Source organism: Anopheles funestus, chromosome 2RL (assembly GCF_943734845.2).
Source record: "Anopheles funestus chromosome 2RL, idAnoFuneDA-416_04, whole genome shotgun sequence".
NCBI classification, from domain to species: domain Eukaryota; kingdom Metazoa; phylum Arthropoda; class Insecta; order Diptera; family Culicidae; genus Anopheles; species Anopheles funestus.
In genome coordinates, this window is record NC_064598.1 from 99,360,713 (window position 1) to 99,383,227 (window position 22,515).

General features: G+C 42.8%; 2 protein-coding genes and 1 long non-coding RNA gene across 3 annotated transcripts in view; 2 read left to right on the top strand and 1 right to left on the bottom strand.

Annotated features, from left to right (window-relative positions):
* The window catches only part of LOC125763646 (uncharacterized), a 37,381-nt gene extending 21,830 nt beyond the window's left edge, over positions 1 to 15,551 (top strand). The window contains exon 2 of the long non-coding RNA XR_007418385.1: positions 14,283 to 15,551. This is a non-coding gene — a long non-coding RNA (uncharacterized LOC125763646). The remainder of the gene's footprint in view (positions 1 to 14,282) is intronic.
* The window catches only part of LOC125763352 (klarsicht protein), a 161,759-nt gene that overhangs the window by 78,586 nt on the left and 60,658 nt on the right, over positions 1 to 22,515 (top strand). The gene's annotated exons all lie outside the window — the stretch shown is intronic.
* The window catches only part of LOC125763489 (odorant receptor 4-like), a 54,284-nt gene that overhangs the window by 8,107 nt on the left and 23,662 nt on the right, over positions 1 to 22,515 (bottom strand). The gene's annotated exons all lie outside the window — the stretch shown is intronic.

A 22,515-nucleotide genomic window follows, 5' to 3' on the forward strand; every position in this document is an offset into this window, starting at 1 on the left:
GAAGCTAACCACCATAACAAACGAACGAATACTGTCCAATGGAGCAAAAGTGACGGTTTGTATCATTTAAACGCAATCGATAAATTTCGAGGTCGTACTTCCCCGTTTTGAGACGGTTTTTTTTTACGGCTTTTGCCTTTGTCGTGCCCGAGACTTGGTGAAGCGTGCAAACAACGACCCATTCACCCTCACGAGGGGTAGGTTGTTTTATGGTGGTTTTGTGTTGCATTGATGTGTCATTTGCCGGTTGTGTTGTGGACTGGTTGTCCCACTTCAAGTTACTCGTAGTCTTGAGTCTAAAGTGAAAATTTGACTGTTATGTGTATTATCAGTAAACCTGATATTATGGATTTTACATGTTTTCGTTATCTATAAGTACGCCATGTTTAAATTTTTCCATTCCGATTTATGCTCTATATTTGTGACACGAGACGTTACATATAATTATATTCTTCCTCGAGTTCATGTTCGTGACATACGAATTTAGGTGGTTAAACAACCCTTCGTTCCTTTTTTTCCTCTTCCCTTTTTCGTCTATCATAGGCATACGGTGTAGCGTGCGAGGTTCAGAACGCTTGACAATCAAATTAGATAACTGACACGAAATGATTTAGTTTTTTCCACTCTCTTTCTGTCTCTTTCTCTCCCTCTGTATTTCTCTGTATCACTTTTATTTATGTAGTCCGTCATTATGCATGAAGCAGTGACAGAAATGGAAAACTCGGAAAGAAAAAGTATGTGAAGAATAATGATAAATGATCTCGCGCACTAGCGCCTGTGTATGTTTTGTTCTGTGGTGCCATTAAGGTGGATCCGACCGATAGGGAAGTGTTCGGTTTTTGTTTCTTGTTTCCCTGTACACGAGATGATAAAGGGCAGCGCAGAAAACAAAACCTAAAGCAGTGAAAGAAAAAGCATGGAAAAAGCAACAACAGTAGTTCAATTTGGGCCAGAGCGCCCTTCACAGGCCGCTAACCGGTAAACCGATGGGCGAAGGTCGGTAATTACAAAACCGTTACATTCACCTTCGAGCCACCTACCAGCTGACCGGTTGGTCGTCGTTCGTCACCTGTGGTTTGAGCGCAAAAAAATGGTCTTCCCTCCGTCGAAGTGGAAAAGAAGAAATGTATGTCAGTAGCCGGGTGTGTGCACTTGTGCATTGGTTTGAAGTAGGCGGCGAATTGGAAAATTCAACCAAACCAAAAGGCCACTGTTGGAAGCGATGGAAAATGGGCCTTCTTGGTCAGTGAAACGTGTAACACCCGAACCAGAAAGGGGGAAAACAACAAGCAGAAGGGTTCACACACTACCCTCATTGTTGGGAGGGTTGATCTAGTGACTAGTGGCTATTGAGTTCGAATTGGTGTGCTATCGGGTACCTATTTGCATCCGGATGTGGAGCATGCGTCTGGTCCGATGAATGGGTAAAACAAAACGATTTTCTTTCTTTCCCCTTTTTTTGTAGAATAACATTTGAGGTTTTTCTATTTCGCCGAGTGAAAGAGTTTGAGGTGAAATTTATTTTGTTCAATTAGAATTTTTAGAATTAGAACAAATTTTCTTGTGACTCGAAAAACCCTGCAAGTTCAATAACCTCTACCATATTCGCAGAAATCGATATTCTTCTGTAGGTCCTAGTGGTGTGAAATGACTGCGTTCATCCGGTCAATGAACTGGAATGGTAAATAAAATTAGTTTTTTTTTCTTTTTCATGCTCCGAACTTATGCTGCAGATGTCGATAATGGTAATCAATATCAGTACTACAGTAGGGAGGGTTGTTAGATTCTGCCGGTTGACAAGCGAGAAGCGTTTCCGGTCTTGGTATGTTGATAGTTACTTAGGATGCGGGTGTCTCAAAGTTTTCCCCCAGTCCAACGGCTGTGGGAAAATAGCGGATGGCGTGATGCAGCATTAATAGAATAGTTTGATCAGCTTCTTTCCATTAAACATGAAAGCAGGGGTTACAGGAATGTATTTCCCTGGAAGTTGTTGTACCGACCACTAGTTCAGGTCTAACACGTTTGCGTGCGGAAACGACAAAACTCGCACGTACGTTAGAATTATTATGCAACGAGCATATTATGCTTTTGTTTTTAGCACTAGGAAACATTCACCGGGGAAACGTAAGTTTTGAGATGTAGAAATAGAAAACACCAATCGTTGAAATGGTTCGTACCGTGCTGAGCGTCCACCATCCTTCAAAAAAAAAAAACTTCCTGTTACTATACTTTACCATAGAGGTCTTGCGCATATACCCTTGAACTATCCAGTAGCCTTCAGGAACTTTACTGGTTTCGCGTCGGTTCGGTTCCTGCGGGACGTTTTCCACCCACTTCGACATGTGTATGGTTCCTCGAGAACAGTCACAGTATTGTATGCATAATGAAGCTTTGCTGTGTGTATCGCTTTTCAACGTCATTCTCCTCGTGCGCGTTGGTTTCCTGTTTGTCGTTGCGGTTATTCTTTTAACGTTTGTTACACACCACCAGCTGCTAAAAGTGCATAGCAGAGAGAAAAAAAGCATGTTTGCAATACCACACGTGTGTTAGTAGTACAGCGACTCTAATGGAAGGATCTTAACGCAATGAGCGTTTTTGAATACCACGCATGACTTGGTATGTTTGCCTATAGACACTGCTGTTTTTTTTTAAATTGTGTTTTCTTGTGGAGAAATTAAGCCCCCAAAAAACATGAGTTTTTTCACATAGAACAGTAAATAAAGTTCGAACACGGTACATAATTGGATGGCAAATGTTTACAGAACTCATCCACACAACACAGACACTGGTCCAGCGTTACTTTCCCCGGAATGATGTTGTTGGTATACCTTTAACCCTGCAATTCGTTCCGTAATATCTTCAATTCGGAAACAGCTTCTCATATTTCGTGACGTGACGACCAAGGTTTATATTTCACCCAAAATCATCACCCATAGCTTATGGGTTAATGAACGTTAAGGTTGAACTCTATCATCTCCAAGTACTGATCACTCCTAGAGAATCTTGAATGTGGAGATGATCCAAAGTAAAGAAAACGTGCTCAACACTGCCCGCTGCCGTTGCGATAAGTTAAACCATAGGGTAACAGTGCAGAGCTCAGTTTGAAGACGCATTTTCGTGACCAAGGGCTGCAAAGCGCAGTGATCATTAAGAGTGGACCAACCAACCATGCGGGTCAGTTGTGGGTGGGTGATAATTATGAAGCTTTGCGTTAAAAGACAAACTTGAAGGGCACTTTGAGATGAGGACGCATCATTATAGACAGCGACTTTGAAGTGTCCGGAATGTGTTCGATGGGAAAACTGTTGCCCATGGTTCTCACGAACTGTTAATGTATTTATTTTTCGTATTCATTATTTTTGTAATGGGTTTTTGTAACCTAGATTTACATATTGTGCTGCAATGCTATTGATAATATTTTATAGAACAATATCAAATATAGTGTTAGAATAAGTGCAACCATTCCATCATACTTTTTTTGAGACAATAAACCTTTCAAACATGACTGGTCTTGCAGTCGATACACCCTGCACGAGTACCCTGGCGAATGTTTGTAAGTATCATCTGGGCTGTAACCTAGTTTCAAAAATAATCCTCACGTAATACACGACCGAGCGAGACGCATAGGAAGTTTTAGGTTAGTTTGAATGCTATGAGGTCACACGTTTGTCTTCACTATCTTCGTTCTATCAGCTTCCGTTGCTTAGTTCGACGAAACCATGCTCTTCACCGTCAAATGTCCGCCAAGAAGCGTTTTTCGCTAAGGGTAGTAGTGCGCAGGGTGGTGCTCGTCCCCATTGAATCGGTACTCGGCACACTTCCGATGTCGTGACACGCACTCAACGGGGTCTGGCTCTTGTGAGTCACTAACGTCGGTGTATGTTTCACCGGCGGAAAAATGCCGGCAACTGCATAATGCAGGGGTGAGCAATATAACATATTTACATATTTAGTCAATAGCTTGTGATTGCAAATTCTTTTATCAGTTTCAACATGAAAGTACCCTTTGTAAACAGGAACAATTGACTTATTGCTTTATTTTCAAAAATTTTGTAGTAGAAGAAGATGGCATAAATTAAGTTGATTTCCCTTACCGAAGTTGACCAAAGAGATGCGAGTTGAAAAGAGTTTTTAAACCCTGAAATAGATCATTGCCATGAAATGGTCGTTGTTGGTTTCATGGCGAGCAAAGTATGTGAGAATCGCACGTCACTACCTTCATCTTTGTCTGAGGTACGATGTACTCGACGCAAACCAAGTATGCGGCATTTCTTTTGAGAATTTTTCTTCTCTGCTTTAGCATGCTCTGTGGTAGGCGTATTCGCACCGTTTGATGCAAGCATCATTCGCGCTCGCACAACATTTTCGCGAGACAGAAAAAGATTGTTAACGAATTAAATGACAAATCCCCTTTGGCTACAGTTGCTTTAAAGTGAACAAAAAAAGAACTTATTATTTGCAAAACAACAAAAAACTAGTCATCTTCGGTGACTAGTTAAGTGAGAGTGAGCTATTTACGCACACAGAAATGTTTTTTTTTAATTTTTGTTACGAAAGGAGGTTATTCATATTGTTCAGGTTTTCCTTTTCCACATTGCGCTGCTGTGCTTGCTGTGGTCAGTTTCAGCCACAAAGCGAACTATGGGCGAGCAATTTATAAATTACTCATGAATTTAAATTATTTTCCTGCACGAGCTTTTTATGTGCGCAACGAAAGGAAACGGGAAACAGAAACCATCCACTGTGGATGGTGACACGTTTTCCCATCCCCTGTTGGTAGAAATGGGCTCGCCCTGGGAAATGTGATGCGTGTCGCAATGGAACCAGTTAGCTGTTCGCCGGAATCGATCAAACTGGTGGTTACATCGGTTTTGATCGATTAAATCGACGTTCCAGCAGACAGAAAGGAAATTTGCCCGGGCACAGGCAAAAAGTGGAACGCACATACTGCTTCGGTATGCTGTAGGAAAAGCCCCCAAAATGCCACTCGGTGGCGTTTCCGTTTCTGGTTTGAATAGTTTTAGAAGCAGCGAAAGAAAAACTATCGCGTAAGCACATTAGACGTTGGTTGTGTAGACATCAAGGTAAACGGTTGGAAAATCGCTGGTGAAAGTTAAGAATTGTGTGTTTGAAACTATGCGCGGAATCATTATGTGCTACACCAACGAGATGAAGAAATGATGAAACTGTGTGCAGCACTGGTAATTGGCGTGGTTTTATTTTCCGTTGCAAATTCCTCGCCGTTTGGAACATGGCGCACAGGAATCGGGATGTTGTCAGGAGCACGTTTTTCTTGATTGCTGGCTTGGTTTGAAAAGATATTTTCGCAGCAAATGGGAAATTGTAATCTGGATCGCTGTTGTACCCCTCTGGTTGGCTGATTAGACAAGCCTGGAAAGGGGGTTTTTATTTACCTTGTCCTCAGTGATCGGCAGATGTTCTCCAGCAGTGTGCTGCGGATTGAACTCGTTTGAAAGCGTCTCCAGACTTAGTGAGAGTTGAATTGGACCTGATGGATTGTTGGAATATCAGATAACGTCCGGACTAGATGGTTATTGAATTGCAAAAGAAGAATCAACTCGATTTGTGTGTGGTCCATTAAAATGGCAAATCATGCAGAATAGATCTCTATGGTGTATTGCTTGGCGGGAGACGTATAACAGATATTTTTTGACGTTTATGCACGTACCTCGAAAGATATCTTTTGAAAAGGAGAAGGTGCAATAAGACTCTTCTGCTCTTAGGAATTGGACAAGCTATTGAGATTGATTTCTAGATGATAACCTTCCATCAGCTCGCTTGTAGCAACTGAATCGCTTAGGAAACTAGATGTTCGTTAACTGTTTGTGGAGTGGATAACACTCAGAGATCATCGCGATGATGGTATCGGGCTGGCCTGATCTTGACCGATCGTAAAGAGAAATTACAAACATCCAAGAAAGCAGGTAACATCTACACTCAAGGTACCTGCTCTGCGAAAATAGGCAAAGGTTTTAATTAGAGATAAAGACTGCCATTAGAATTACGGCAGAGTTGGTCGCGTCTGTACGATCGTTTGCATAGATTGATGATCGTCTTTGATCAATGCAATCATAGAGAGAAGCTATCATGAGGAGCTTGTTTTTTGCGTTATAAAACTCTTCCCGAGATCTTCAGCTGTTTTTCTTTAACGGATATCCCAGCACTTGTGGGAAGACAATTCGACGCGCTGATAATGAACACACACTTGATCCTGGATGATCTGTAATTACTTTGCGCGTGGCTTTTCTTTGAAACCGATAGCAAAAAACTTAATCACTGTAACTGATTACTAACCCGGGAGGGGATTAAAATTTAAATTACATCACCTACAATTTTCCTGGAGAAATAAAAAAGAATAGGGAAGAAAAAGGGCTAACCTTAAGGATATTTTTCGCATTAGATTTGTGCGCCCGGGGATATAACGTTGAAGCGTACCCAATCGGGCATCTATCATGGCCGTGAGTCAATAATAATAATCACACGATGCGATGTGCAAGAGATGCGGGTGAGTTTAACTTGATGCTCATTTCGATGAAAAAGTGGAAGAAGTCATCCACGGGTATAGGAAAAGGGGGGTTTGCTCCGATTTTCCCTGCAGGCTTTAGTTGCCCGTAAGGTCTTCCTTCAATGTTCGGGATGTATCGGGTTGGAAAAATAGCGCCACGGGAATTAGATCAAGCGGAACGGAACAGCAATGATGTGCTGAAAGCTGCGTTGATGTGCATCGTCGATGGATTGACTGGTATTGAGAGGAACGTAGACAGAGAGGTAAGAAAACGAGTCTTGGCTATGCTGGAGAATAATTGGATCTTTTGCTGGAATCGATCAGATTGGTGCTTTGTTGGATTACTCGCCTGTTTAAAAGCAGGTTGCACCGAATGGTTTTATAATTTCATCGATCAAACCCGTTACACAGCATTTGAACTTCAAGGGGGTGCGTTGCTCGGTGCTGGGAGAGCACTTTCAAATCTTGTTAAACTGAGCTGATCAAGGTGAAGGTGAAAAGTGGCTTCAAGAAGATACAAAAGAAAATTGGGAGCACTTTTTAGCTATATTGGAACATGAAGACAGCAAAGGTCGATTGTTGGGTCTGTACTTACGTTTATAAGTTTAATATTTGATCATTTGTGAACGAATGAATTATTCTTCTTCAAATCCCATTGGTGTGCACATGGTATAAGTGCTGTATGTATGCCAGGCTTTCACTAACGATGTGTGTGGTATTATGTTCTTTCATGTTTCGAGTGCTTTTCATGTTGTTTGATGGTTCTCTTGATGCGGACAAGTAAACAAAATGCAACGAGCAGCACTTAAGTTGCGGTCTGTTCGGCCAAGATCAAAGTAGCTCGAAAGGAGTGTGATGCCTTCTTGAGAGAGGATCGACAAATAGAGTCAACATGCTAAACTGGCTGTGGGTGTTTCGTTTGTACCGCTTTCTATCGCTTTTAATTTGGGAGCATATCAGCAAGAAAGTTGGAGCTATTAGATGACAATAGTAGAACCTTAAGGTGGGCGAAAAAAAATTCTACGGTTTCCTCAAGTGGAGAAAACTTGCATAGGAAAGATTCGATAACTTCATGTTTTGCTTGTCTTATTGCCCATTAATATAGAAGGGACAAAAACTCCTCGCAGAAGGAATCGGTGAGTGTGTGACCTAATGCGAAAGCAATATTGCTGCTTCTTACCAATTCTGGTGGAGTGTTTTAACGTTTTCCCGATTGTTTCGTAATCGCGCATTTTTTTTTCTTTCTGGTACAGTTGGCTAGCCGTGTGTAGGGCACGTGTGCTTTGTGCAAAATCGCGCTAGTGTAGGACTTTTACGAGCCCGAGGGCAACTCTCTGGACCAAGCCCAAACATACCAATTGCTGCAAGAATGCACACGCGTAACATGGCGAAAGCGGGCGAATTTGACATTGCCTGTAGGTTCCCCTGGAACCGAAGGGAGTTAACCTCAATAGCCTCGGGGAACAGAATTTATCTTTGGAGCCCGCACCCTTGGATGTATTGCTGGCGTTTGAATAAGAGAAGGCACATCTAGGTGACCATGCACAACGGGGCACGGAAATGTAGCCCGATAAGTATCGAAGCGGTTACGAGGCATTCCGTTAGGATTTTAGCGGCTTGGTTGGTTTTTGTTTTTTGTGTATCCAAAGACCTCCAAGTTAACCTCAGTTGTTTATGTGTAAAGTTTGGTGCAATGCTTTCTAGAAATGTTGGTTGGAAAACAACAGATTGTTTGATGGAATTATACGTCTTAAGTCTTATATTCCAGGGAAGGCCTTTGGGTTGTAATTTTCAACGGAATAGAAAAGCTATTTGCACTATCGTGCCACCTCAATCGGACAGGGGAACCTCCAAAGCGGTGCGGAAGTTGTACAGTACGACTAGTGGCGTCAGACTGTAGGCCATTTTCCGTTGGCTCCCTAGGTGCCTGTCTGGCTGCAATTGTAATACATTTCATCGTCTGCAGAACAAAATCACCGTTTGCGGTTCATTATTTGTTGGAACCGGCGAAGGCGCGTGCCTTTTCGGTGACGTGCTATCCGTCCGTTGCCGTAAGTTGGTGTGCCGATGAGAAATGTCGAAGGTAAACCGGTAAGAACTTCAGCAGACGGGGAACGCTAATTGAGTTCGTAGCGCAGGGTAATGGAGCTACAGTGCTACGTGTAAAGGTTGCGTCTCCCCAGGAAACTGTATACTTTAATGAATTGCGCGCGCGATACAGAAATTTCAACGAAAGGACCAACGAATCTAACGAAGCGTGGAGCGAAAGCAATGGAGTCTAATTTAAAAATTAATTTGTCCTGCCCTCGGAGGTTACCACAATTGCAAGACTAGAAGCGAAACGGGTTCGGTGTTGCTTTCGAGCAGCTGGAAGCAAAAAGAAACTCAAATATAACAATGCACACAAACAGGAGGGCCTATCTTGACAATTGTTTATGGACCACTCGGCCACTCTGCTAGCAGAGTCGCAGATGTGAGATAAGAATAAATCACACCAAACCATGCTTAAGAGCCTCAAGGCATCGTTTGTACGGACTATTTGATAGCACTGCCAATGTGGTCGCGGAAGTGAGTGTACCGTAAGTACCTCCGTGGGTAACTACAGGAACGTGGTGAGATTCACGATCGATCACCCGTGTTCAAGATGGTATCGGGAAGGAATGATTGGTTTTATACCGTCAGTGGGACTTCTGTCCACCCCGGTCCAACAACAGGCGTAGGCAGTTCTGTAAATCTATAATCTCAGCAGCAGACAGGCAGCAATGCAGACGTGGTAGCCAATGAGCACCAGCAGATTGAAGTCGTCGCGCAATTTGTTCGCGCGTCATCGCTGCACTTTATCGTGGGCGGCGATTTAAGGGTTTGTACAGCAGCGCCCTTTACCGACAAACCAACTACCACCACGAAGCTGATGTCACGGAATTCGACACAAACAGCGCAGAGAACATAATTTTATAATTGGAATAGATTTTTATTGCCTCGGTTGTCTCGGCGTCTGTGGTCTATGTCTCATGAACAGTTTCAGCGTCGTGCCGTGTAGTCATCTATCAAGTCCCATATTTTAATGGCAATTGCAAGAGTTTGTATGCTGCGTGTTGAGAGAACGTGGCAATGTGTTCTGCAGTTGGGCGTGACTGTCTTAGAAGCAGAGATGCTGTAACTACATTTCCGGTCTGGAGACGGTAGTGTGAATCGAGTAACGAAACGGTTCTGGTGTCTTTGTCAAGAAGGGCAACAAACTAGCGGGTGCCAACGCGGTGCTCAGGGAAAGAGATTCTGACAACAAACAGCATCTAAAGGTGTATTAATAGATGCATCCGGCAATGTTGTGTATTAGAAATGAGTGTATTTTTTACTTACATACTTTTTCTTCATGAATTCATGGCGATGAATTCAGCTCTCCAAGCGGAAGTATCAAACGCAAACGAGAAGCTCTGGAACCGTCCGAACAATGTATCACTCTTGGCGCTGGAGTCTAGTCAACCTAGATCTTCCGTATATCTAGAGCATGGAACCGTTTGTAGGTCGTTTTACTTCAACAATTTAGCATATCCCCTGTCCGCGCAAGACGACTGTGGCCGATTCTAGCTGATGGTTAGTTCAAGAAATGCTTTGAATGATCGGTCACGATATCGTTACCAGAAGAGGAACATTATCATAGCCGGTTTTTGGCTTTGCGCGGCTGTTTATGTGGATAGTTTAGGCAGATCGGGTTTAATCAAAATTGTAAATGATACTGTAAGCTGAGTGAAGGTACAACCCTGAGAGCCGTGGCTTTTCGCATGAATAATGCATGATATTGTGGAATTCTGTGGTGGATGAAGTTGTTTACAAAAATTTGCCGTACCATCGGTGGTTCGGGTAGTTGTTGTTGTTTTTTTGGTTCTGATTTGAGTATGATTCGCTTGCGATGCGGTTTGTTAGATAAGATGAGAATAACTGATACAGTTGAGTATTTGAAGAGCAGCGTGGAACTTTGGCACGAGAGAAGCGGCGAGAGAAGCTACCATTGTTTCCAAGAATTCCACAATTTGAGGTGCGTAATGAACAGATAGAAAGATTGCAGTTCTTTCGTAAATGATGATGATCATCATCATCATGCGGAAACCTGCGCGGTGGTCCTTAACTGAGCGTGATTATGCGTACTTTCAAACTCCGTATCCGAGATTGTTGTATCTGGTTGGTAATTTAATGCGCATCAGGCATCGAGATGTCTTAAATGTCTTGCCAGTATTTTGAACCTCGTGCTGCTTGCTTATGGATTTTAATTCAGTACCAGAACAAATATCTGGGAAACTGCTCCATTCGGCTAAATTTTCATTAAAATCATCTCAGACAATCATCCGCTTCATGTTTTGCTTCCATTTCCTGCACCCGAATCCGAATGGTGGAGGCCGCATTGTGCAGGCAATTTCTGTTCGGATGTCCGGTGAAAAGAGCGCATAGCGTAGAAAACATATGCCATGTAATATCTTCAACACATCATCTCCTCACCCTCGCAGCCATCGGATGGGTGTCGAAATAGTAAACACAGGCACCCGCGCACCGTTGTTTCGGACGCTGCAAATGGGTATGTAACTACCGCCAGCACCCCGTACATTGAATGCGTCGTGAAACGTGCAACGGAAACATAAACATGCTCCTCCCGGTGTCTGTGTGAGGCGTGACGTCGTGTTTTGGGAGCAGATCGCCGAAGGTGAAAGGGAGCGTAGTCCACCGTGTCTGTGTCGGCATTTGGTTTAATTTCCCTCGCTTCTATCGGTCTCCAACTCCTACCGCTTGTATTGTTCGAGTTTTTGGAAAGATCCATGGCAAGATTCGAGAAAATTGGAGCAATGTAAATTGAATCTGGTACAAGATGCTGCTTCTGGATTTATGTGTTTAGGTTTGCTTCTCATTCGCTAGTATACGCTAGTATTTGGAGTTTTATTTTTTCAAGCTGTCTTCGTTTTAGAATTTAAGATAAAGAACAAATTAAAGACTTAAATGCACTAGCTTATAAACGTACTATGACAAATAGAATGTTAATAATTGTATCTTATTTACTTGGAAAGTCCAATGCCATAATTATTCTATTCAAACTGGAATACAATTTATTTCTAGGTTCAGTGTAAACAATAGCATTGTATAGTAGCATGGTCGTTCTACTGATACTATGCTCAACGTTCACAGAGTCGTGATGTTTTGATGGGCAGCACACGACTTTTTGGTACGATGTTTTCAATTTCTCACTAAACTTTAAAGTTGAGATGAACCTGCTAATCAAAAATCAAGTTTCGTACACCGTGCCCACATGATCAATTCCTGCTCGCCCTACTATAAGCCCATTGTAATGGATGTAAAAGGATGTAATAGGGTGGGGAGCGTATACAACACACTCTCACATTTATGATCGTTCGGTGGACTTCCGCACTCACGCATCGTTTGCATTACCATTGCAGCGTGGCGAAGGCAGGTGAAATGAATGAAAAGAACACCATTTGAGTTTTGTGTTGTGTGTGTATGATTTTTTTTTTGGAGTTCCACATGTGTACCACGGCTTGGTGGTTTACTGCCATAAAGACGCCACATTATGCTCTGTCTGTGTGCAGTATGATGAACACACCGTACATGGGTAATAATCATCATTGCCACCGGGGTTCGGATGTTAAGAGAAGAGGAACACGCACATAACTGATCATTATATTGCTCTGCTATTTCCGCCATATTGTAAGCGACCGCCGCATGTGTTTGAAACCATCACCCGGTGGCAAGAAAGGCGGCTATGTTTTTTTTTGGGAGGATCTGTATTTCGAACCTCAAAAATAAAAAGCGTTCCACATTGTGTTCCACATCGTCGGAGAAGCGTTCGTACGGCGCGAGATTCGAGATGAGATAATGAATCGGTCCAGTTTTTGTGGGTATTTCTTGTTTTGTTTTGATTCGTAGCTATGTTAGACATTACAAAAATATCCTGACAAGAAGCGTGAACATAGGATGGTTTTGATTTGTGTTGTTGTTTTCTGCTGACGAGGGTAAGTTCCCTGGAGCCGTCAACAGGGCGTTTTCATCAACTGAAGATCGGTTGTAAGTGCCATTATATCTGCTCTTAGATACACCGACAGATAGGTCGCTTATTATTACGTTACGGGTGGACATTTTTTTTACCAGTACAATTTTCCTAAAAGTTATAATCATATGATCATACATATAATTGTGCTGAAGCAAACCATGTCTATTATTTCCGGATACGTTCCGGTGCTCTATGAATTTCAATCGGACCATATCGTTTTTTTTTGGATGGTAATGTGAGTAACAAACCTCTTGCCTATGCTTCATCGTGTAATGCACACTATTTGATTACCTCTTGGTTTTCCATACAAGCTCCAGCTGTCAGTTAAATCAAGGGTTGATGGATGGTGTGCTTCATGCTGGTGGAGTAGCGGTCTAATTTCAATTGCTCGAAATGTTACCATGTTGACTGTCATTTTGGCTTGGTCCGTTTTTCATAAAGGTCATTGATTCCAGCCAGCGTTCGTAATTCGTGTAATTCAGATACTTGAAATGATGAGCCTGTTTTCAACAACAACCCCATTCACTGATTGAAGGGTTCATCACCATATAGTGGAGGGTCTTTCGTAAGCCGTTTGAACGTTTCGAAGGTGATCTCCAATGTTGACCCATAACAAGGTGTGATTGGTTTTTTGAGCTGCGGGATGGTTTTGAGCGAACTCCAAAGATGTTGTGTTTAAAGTTCTTTTATGTAACTGACACGCTTTCTACAGTGATCGGTCGAATCATTCGTTATCATTTAAATGTTTGTTTTTCCTGAAGCTTACATCTACAGATATAAACACAGTTTGTGGTGCAACGGAAGATGAGATATGGACACTATCTTTAGCTTTGGCCCTGTTGTAATATTTTTTTTACATGAATGTTCATCATCCCCAATTTTGATTACAACGCATCGATGCCCTTTCTGCTTTAGTTTTTTTTACATAATATCAACGATGTGGAAAGTTATCTGCAGCATTGATTGGATGGCTCTTGATTGACAGATTGCGCTGTTGCTCTACCTATTAGTTTATTTATTTTCACCGAAACCTAGGGCGTAAAAAAACTGGTTGGTCGATTATTTGGAAATGCTCTTGGCTGTTGCTTCCTTCGTATATAAATTATCTCGCATTTTCTGTACAGAATATGAAACAAACAATAAAATCGATAAATATTAGTCAGATGATAGTGTAACCGACTTTGAGGCGGTTTAAGCTGCAAATCATGTAAGTGATCATGCATGGTGTTTATTTAACACGAGCGTGCTTCTGCTCGCGTGAGATGTAAAGACCCAAACCTTTAATTGTGGTGATTGAGCAACTTCTACCAATTACAACAAGAACGTGCGCAATCGGTTTGAATCAGCTACTTCTAACGTAGCAGGGTTAGGGGATTGAATTGATGGAGTAGTTGAAAAATTAGCCAAGGGTTAGAGAGGACTAACCATGCGCGCGTGAAAATGAAAATGTGAAGACAGCCACCTTGGGTGCGAGTAGTTTTACATTGGGGAACTCCTAGAGTAGAAGGTTACGTTGATGAATGATGAGTTGTGTTTTTTGTATTTTCCCCACATAAGTTATCACCATACGTCGGTTTCCTTCAAGCTGATGTAAATATCGGGGAACAAAAATAAATAAAAAGATACGGGCATTTGTCTGAGTCAGGGTGTATGTTTTTTTGGGCAATATTTCATGATCGTATGTTTTTCTCTTTTCTTTCCCAGGTAAGTTTCGCAATCGCCAACGGCAAAGATGGATTTTTCACGGTGGATTACATCGTACAGCGTTGCGGGTGATGTATTACCGTGCGATAGTTACCAGCCAGAAAGTGGTGGGCCCGTGTGCAGAATCAATATACGCAGAGGTTGTCTTTGCTGTGAAACACTTTAACCAATAGCACTTGACAGGCATCGCTGGAATTGGTTAAGTGATTTACGTGCATGTTTATGTGAAATGCAAAACAAAAATAAGTTGAATATGCTTGGGGCAGTATTTTCGGTCTCACACTACCCGGATAAATAACGATCAACACGGTTCGATTTTTATATGCTTTAGGCGGAAACATGGGCGTAGCATCTGAAACATTTTCTCCAACCGGAAAAATGAAAATCTTTCCACGAGTCAAAAAAAATATTTTGCTGAGAATTTACTTAAAAACGTATTTTTCTCACCACTAAGTACTGCTTAAAAGATGCAAAATTGTCAATATCTAGTATATCATATCAATATATTGTCAATGATTCATGAGTTTTGCTTACTTAAGATGAATATCAAAAAATGTGATTAAGTTACGCACAGCAAACTCTCTCACGGTACCATTGGTTGATGGTCAGTCAAACGCAGAATGGATAAATTTTTGGCAAACATAAATTACCGAAGTCGCTCGAAGTTTGTTGGCATAGGGAATCTCCTTAAACGCAATTATTTGCTAATCAGCAATGAAAGATGATGAAACGAAGCGGTTTTAATAGACCTGAATGGTTGAGGTTGGCAAGCTGGATTTAGCTGGAGTTTAATCTTTATAATTGGCCACCGATGATGATCATTCCTTTGGACGATTCTCATTTGGCGTTTGATTGGATTAACGGTGTTTTACAAGCGCACATAAAAAAAAGAATGCGTGTCTTTCTATCTTCAAATAGGGGAAAACCACACACACACTTGGAGTACCTTTTGACTGTAATGTCGTTGAAAGTTGGTCACTCGTTTGTCTTGGATTTATTGGAGTTACCAGATTTGTTTTTCTCCTCGTCGGAGAAGGTTAAAAATGCCATCAAGCTACTGTTTTGCTGCGAGCACCAAACGAATGTCAAACACGGTTTCACGGTTTTGCCTGCCGCAGACACTTTCTGGGACTGTGCTGTGGAGACTGGAGAAGAGCTTTAATGTTTTTTGATTGGGGTCACGAAATGCGTAGACTGATTGGCTGATTGATTGATCGATAATTGCCCGGGAGAAATAAAACAGGGTGGCTGGGTTGGAAGCCAAAAAAACTGGTAGATCAGGTTTGGTTAGACGACTGGCAGAAAGGATTGATCACCAGGCTTAGGCAAAAGTTTCTTCTTTCGCACATTTTTTATTCAGGTCCTAAAATCATTTTTATTACCAAGAGCAAACAATCTTGGCACAGTGTAGCACACAGCACTCAGCATGAGACTCTTAAGAACTTAAGAAAAATTAAATGGCGATTGGAAAAGTCATCAAATGGTTACTTTCACCAACTTATTTTTTCATGGGAACTCATGGAACAGCACTGTTCGGCTCCAATACTTCTTTAGTTGATTAGAGGAGTTGTTCTGTTTTCGTGTTTAACACCCAGAGGGAGAAAGACCCTTTTTGCCTCCCCAACAGTACCGGACATTCGGTTGATTTGGAAAGGTTGATGTAACCGCCTCCTTGTGATGTTTGATTTCTAGCCTGTTTTTTTACGCTCGATGCGGGAGGAAACTGCCCAACGGAACTGTCGGCATTTCCGCCTCGTCCGCTTGTCAGACTCGGTCCATCCGTCTTGATATGAGGACCACCACCGCAAGGGTACGACAATGATGATCGGTGGAACGGAGTGGAACTGTCAGTTTACGTCACCAGTTCCAGACGTCCCGTGCCGGAACGATGCGGTCCCATCGGTATTGGCGGTACCGGCAACAGTGTTGCCAATTTCGCTTCGTTAGAAGTCCATCAAAATCCACAAGCGGATAGAGAAGAGAAGTAAGGAAGGGCAAGGGAGAGACAGGGTGTACGTGTGTGGGTAATTACCCTTCACCCTTACTGATAGGGAGACGGTGAGTTGAAACTGTCCTGCGGGCGGTGAATGACGCAGCGCGCGCTGGGTCTTCTCACCCGACTCGATCGGTCACACGCCAAGTTCGTCGGACACGGGTCGCAAAAGATCACTTTCCCTTTGGCTGAAGCGTTTTTTTTCCCACCCGCCCATTAGAGCTTGCCCGTTGTGCGGGCACACAAATGGAAACAATTGCACCAGTACTGGACCTGAAGGAAGTACGGGCCGAAATGGCAAACGCCACCCTTTGATGATGGGGTTGTACCTGAAGAACGGGGAAAGGTTTGTCGAGGACATCCGACACGGAGAGGGTGGGATTTATGGAGGGATTAATTTAAAGGAAAGCTTGCGAAAATCACACACCCCAATCCGCTTCACTCTTCCTTTCGATTCGCATGTCTTCGCGTTTGAAAGCACGGCATTCATCCTGTATTGCTACGATGGTTGTGGCCAAAGCCTCTGTCTGGAAGTGTAAAGTGATGATCGTAATTATCCCGTGCTTGTATTCAGCCGCCCCAAAAAGTGCAGCAATGAGTTTGCAGAAAAGCATACAAGAACAACCCTCACTGATTATTATTGGTGCGCAACCATCAAGGGAGAAAATGGGGGTGAAAAAAGCAAACGATTGGTTTTCTTGCATAGAGAGCCTCATTGTAAACCTTTTCCTCTATGCAAGTGATGGTTATGGCTTCTTTTTATGCCGTAAATTTGCAAGCTCGCTTCGCCGAAAATGGCCTAACGAGGTATTGGTTGTACTGCTAATGATTCGTTTTGCCAGGTTGATGAGATGGGAGTGTCGTTCGTTATTTTTGCCACCCCGCTTTTGGGAAGTGTGAAGTTGAGTGGATTTTAAGCGGCACCTAATGATGGTTAGATGAATGAAAATTATTTGTACGTTTTCTCTAATTCCTAATGAAGTCATCCAGCCGGGAGGATTAGAGGGTCAATGACTAGCATAGTGTCTAAAGCATAAAAAAGGACTTCAAAGCTTGAAGTTGTTGACAAATTGTGAATATTCATTAGTTTCGCTACAAATGGTAAACACTCTTTTAGAAAAGTGTAGACAAAACACACAACTCCATTCCAGTTATTTAAAATTTAAGACAATTATAACTTCAACTATTGCCATCAGTGAGAGTTTGCATCTCATGTCATTAAACTTTGTCGAATTAGAGTTCACGTAGACTCCGTTACGAAAGGATCGCCCAGAGCAACGATAGACCCAGAGGACCTTATATAGACAGTCCTGAATATCATAAGACTCTACACAAGTGAGATGTAGTGGCGCATACGCTTACGAGACATAGCGAGTCGCAAACGCAACGCAAGGGTTAAGTAATTATGCAAATCATGTTCGCCGACAAGCGTGCAAAATGGAGTGTGTAGCCTCAAGCTACAATGTTGCTGTCTTGCTGTAGTGGAGTGAACTCCTCTTCGGCCTCATCTCCCCTCGAGGGAGGTCTGTAAGACGCACGCGACCGAAACGCTTTGATTTCTGTCCACACAATCGTCTAACGGTTAGTTCCGTCGATTAAAATCTTGATTTCAGACACAGGCAAACCTAAAGTGGATCACCTGCTCATCTGAAAGAGGGTAAAGCCGGAGGGATATAAAGTATTCTCCCAAGAGATACACACCATGGAGTGTACCATGACGACATTTCGCCGTTTTAATCAACAATCAACCTGAAGCTCCACTGCCGGGACTGGAAAGCGGAAGTCATTCGTCGTTGTCGTCGTCATCGTTTTGCGGTGCCATTTTTGCTCGATCTATCCGGCGTCCGGAAAGTAGCGGATTTTACCTACTGCTTGCCTTGGCTCATTCGTTTAAGTTATGACTGGCGATCTTTCCCCCGTCATGCTGGTCGGGATCAATTTTAAGCGGGCCGGATATGATCAGCCACTCACGATCAGCAAACGGTCACGAGCGTGTGTGGGAGCGTTCCCGCTTTTTCGCGAACAAATTGCAATAAATCGATCAAAAAATGGGCACCCGCGGCCCCTGTCGACGTACAAATCGAGCGATGACAACAGCCGGCAACTGATCAGGTGGAAGGACTATTATGGGTCGGGTTTCTTGTTATGCTTCCATGCAGTCGGACATATTTCTAGTGGCTAATTACATGCATACGCCGTCACACCGTCGTTGGTGTATACCTTTGTGTGCGAGATGTCAAAACGGTTAACGACGATCGATCGCCGCGCTACCGTTGACGTGGGCATGAGTTATATCGCCCAGCGATACAGATCACCGATGCAGAAAAGCTGTGGCGGTGAAGGCATGATTATAGCAATAGCAAATTATTCGCATAATTAATTGCGACATGATGACTGTGAGCCCTTGAAGGATTTGTCCGTGTTTTGTGTTCGGGTTGTAGTTGTAGTACATTTCTGGTCCACCTCGGGGTAGGATTTTCTCATACACCAATCTTAATATAAATGCTTTTGCGCAAAATGTTAACTTTGAAGGCAATATTTCAGTAGTCCTTTTACCATTTTTCGGCACTGGCAGTAGGTGCTTTGGTAATAAACACGATTTTCCGCTTAAGTTCACAGCACGCTTATAATCCCTGGTTTTTATGCTAGACATTAATAAAGAAAAGTGAATGTGTATTCGAGCGGGCTTTTAATCGTCGATCGTTTGTTTCGACTTTGTTTTCGACGGAAATCATGCATATTTATGATACGGTGCGAGCGTCGATAGTATGTGGTGCAGTCAGCGGGCCACTAAGCTTAATCGGTAAGTGGGTCACGCGTGTCGCGTTGGTGTTAAATTACACCCGCGAAGGAGCGGGTACCCGAACATAATGATGCAGCCCTGTAAGATGTTTCATGTTAAACCCGCACCGATTATTGGAGTAGCGAGGTAAAGACGTCTAAAAACAATGTAAACGTGTTGGAGAGATGAGGTGTTCACAATAGCAGTGCTTTCGAAGTAGTTGAAGCGTGCTAAAATCTCACTCTCATCGTGTTTTCGGATGATGATTATGTTGATCGGTTTTATGATTGGTATGAGTGCGCGGTCACATTCCTTTGATGTAGCGTAGGCATAAACTGGGCCGGCCTTCACAGAATCGGACGTAATGGGACGTGATTGTGTTGACATGATACGATAGCGATCATTTACAAGTGAGTACGGAACATGGGAAAGGAAAGGGAGTGTATATTGTTAAATGGATTTAAGATCTGTTTTTCGTTAAAGATTAAGCTTTTTGGACAATGTTGTAAGACTTACAACTCGCAACGAACACGATCTGAAAATTTGATTTTGCAATTAATTGTTTTCAAAACGATAAATTTCCTTAAGGTCAAATGTTCACCATGGTAAAACTTTTTATTCGATTTGTTTAATCCATGAAAAATTAAGGTAATGACAATGAAGCGTTTCAGTCAAAATGAATGGTCCGGTAGTTTTAGTGTTAATAATGGCATATTTATAAGGATCATTGTTGTGAGGTGCTTTGTCGATGTTTTCCTTTGTCCATCAATTAAGTAATTTAATCCCTAAGACTACCACAGCAAAATCGTAAGCCCTTTTTAAGTGTATTATTCATATAATGTATAATGAACAACATTTATCTTACCACATCGATGTAATGCGCGATCATTCAAAGGATAGTAAAAAAATAAAAGATTTTCATCTTGGATTAAAACATTCCACCGTTTCCCCAAATTATCGATCAATCAATCGATGCCGGGGCACTCACATAACTAGCATCCCTTTCTGGAGTGCCGTAAAGCCGGTAAAGAAATGCATCGCGCAATACCTACGGATGTAAAGGAAAAACACATTACAACAAACTTTCCATTTTTTTTCCACCGTCCATTACATTTCACCCCGTGGAGTTATTAAATGAAATCGATTATGAAATAAAGCCCGCACGGACAACACTTTCGACGTACATTCGCATTCTGCGACACCGAATGTTCGGAAGATCGATTTCACGTCGAACGCGGTGTTTGCCGGTGTCACTTTTCCATGCAATGGGGAGTGTTACAAGAGTCTTACGAAAATTGATCGTTTATATTTTTCGTCAAGGGGGCCCGATTGGTGGTAGTGAAGAAATTACACACGCCACGGAGACATGCTCTTTCTTCTGTTCCTGAGGGTTATCCCTCATGTGGCGTTGTTTTTTTTTTGTTTTGGCCAAAGTGATCCATCCGCGCAATGGGTTGCACTTAAAGCACATTTGACATGGCGTTCGTGTCGATAGAAAAAGGTCACGTGGTTTAATTTTCGATCGCTCACTCACTTCAAACACGGTCCTCACCGGGTGCCTTTCTGTCTTGTTGATGGTGGGCCAATAAATTGACCGCTCGAATGAGGGAGGAAGTTAAAAAGGGTTTTAACACCCATCCCGCACAGTAACAATGTCTCGTTGCATCACGGACCTTCTGTCCCCTGCGGGAGGATGAATGTCGATAAGTTTTATTTCTTGTTCATTGTCCGAGTTCATCGACGGGATTACTGGCTGGATGGACACTGTGTTTTGGGGTGGAAAGGCCAATTTGGCTTTTAACACTTTCACTCGCGAAGCCCTTTTGGCGGGCGGTGTCAAAAAATGCAAAACCCTTTAAGGTCACACACCGAATAGGGAAGAGGGATTTGAACTATGGAAAACATCTTCCACCTTTTTGGGGGGGTGGGGGGTTTTGGGGGGGGGGGGGGGGGAGAGCAGAAGAATAGAAAGGTGAACGCCGGTTGACAGTTTACTATAAATCACTTTCTACTAGCCTGGCAAAAGGTAAAGGGACAATCAGCGGGAACAGAAAAGTTGGAACAGTTTTATAAAGTCGTCTTCCTTCCGACCGAACCGTGACACAATGGTAAGCTACCAAAAAATAACAGGATGAAAGCTCTCTTTTTACATGTTTGAAAACGCATTTCGCTTTCGTTACGATTAATGGCACGTCTGGACAGTGCATTCGTTTCTGCTACGTTTGCGCCCTTTACATCCGCGACCCATCGTGTTCGAATGATTGATATGCTGTTCGGTAGCATTATGCCCATACGCGAAAGGTAGTGAAGACTCTGTTTGGAAGCTTCGAAAATTTACATACTGAAGATGAATTGCACCAACTTTCTTGTCCAATTTCTCCATTTTGGAGCTGCTCCTGTGGCACAATGGATAACTAATAAATGGTGTACTGAAGGATGCAAGATCCTGCTCAGGTTTCGCCCCAAAAACTTCATTACCTCCAAATAAATTATCCACCGATCAATTACTCCACTGATTGCGAAAGGCCACAAGTCGACCGTTTTGTGGAGGACCTTCCTGACCAAGGGGTAATCTTTATTACACTGCTAATATAACGACCCCCCTCACGGTTAGCAGCTGCGTTGAAGATTACGACTGCGATGGGAAAAATCGATTGGCTCTGTCTAGAAAGTCGACGGGGAAGTTATACGCCCCGGTAGGGGGTACATGATGTTTACGCTTTTCGATCACCAATCGACTTCCGTCAAAGGAAGGAAGCGATCTTAACACAGGATGTCCAATGTCTATATGTACGGTGCGGAACATCGTTGGAGGAAGAAACTAAAACCGCAGACACAAAAATTTCGAAAAATTGACTAAAGAAAGCTATCGACGATAATATATGAGGTGTGCTTTCGAAACGTTTTCTTCTCATCGCGCGTCGAGTACCACCGGTGGTCCTTAGCATAGGGGGAGGGCTCTGGTGGTCCGTTCATAACACACCCACCCGAACGTAAAGATTTTTGCTAGCCAAGCGTAACACGGTGGCATTTTGGCAAATTGAAAGGGAAATCAATTCCACCCACACTCTCCCTTTTTGTTCCTGTTTGCAATTTTCAACCAGCGCAACATAAAGGGGGCGTTCTGGAAATACGGAGGTAGATTGAAATAAAGATGAAGTCGGTTTGAATGGGCGGACTGAACGGGGATGGCTTCTTGCTTGTGCGTCATAGTGTTTGGGTAACTGAATCCCCCACTGGTGCAGAGAAAAACGAAGGAAAATGAAAGTGAAGCTCATCGTAAAAGGTTACCCACCAAGTACCACCTTCTTGGGTACTTTCGGTGTTATACGGGAGTTGTCGAATGCTATGGACTATTTTTAGCTTTTTCGCAACTTGTCCTGTACTCCGGTGTCCTGGTCGTTGGTGTCTTATAATTAAGCAATCCCGAAAGGTACGTACGTAGGGAAGTAATAAAT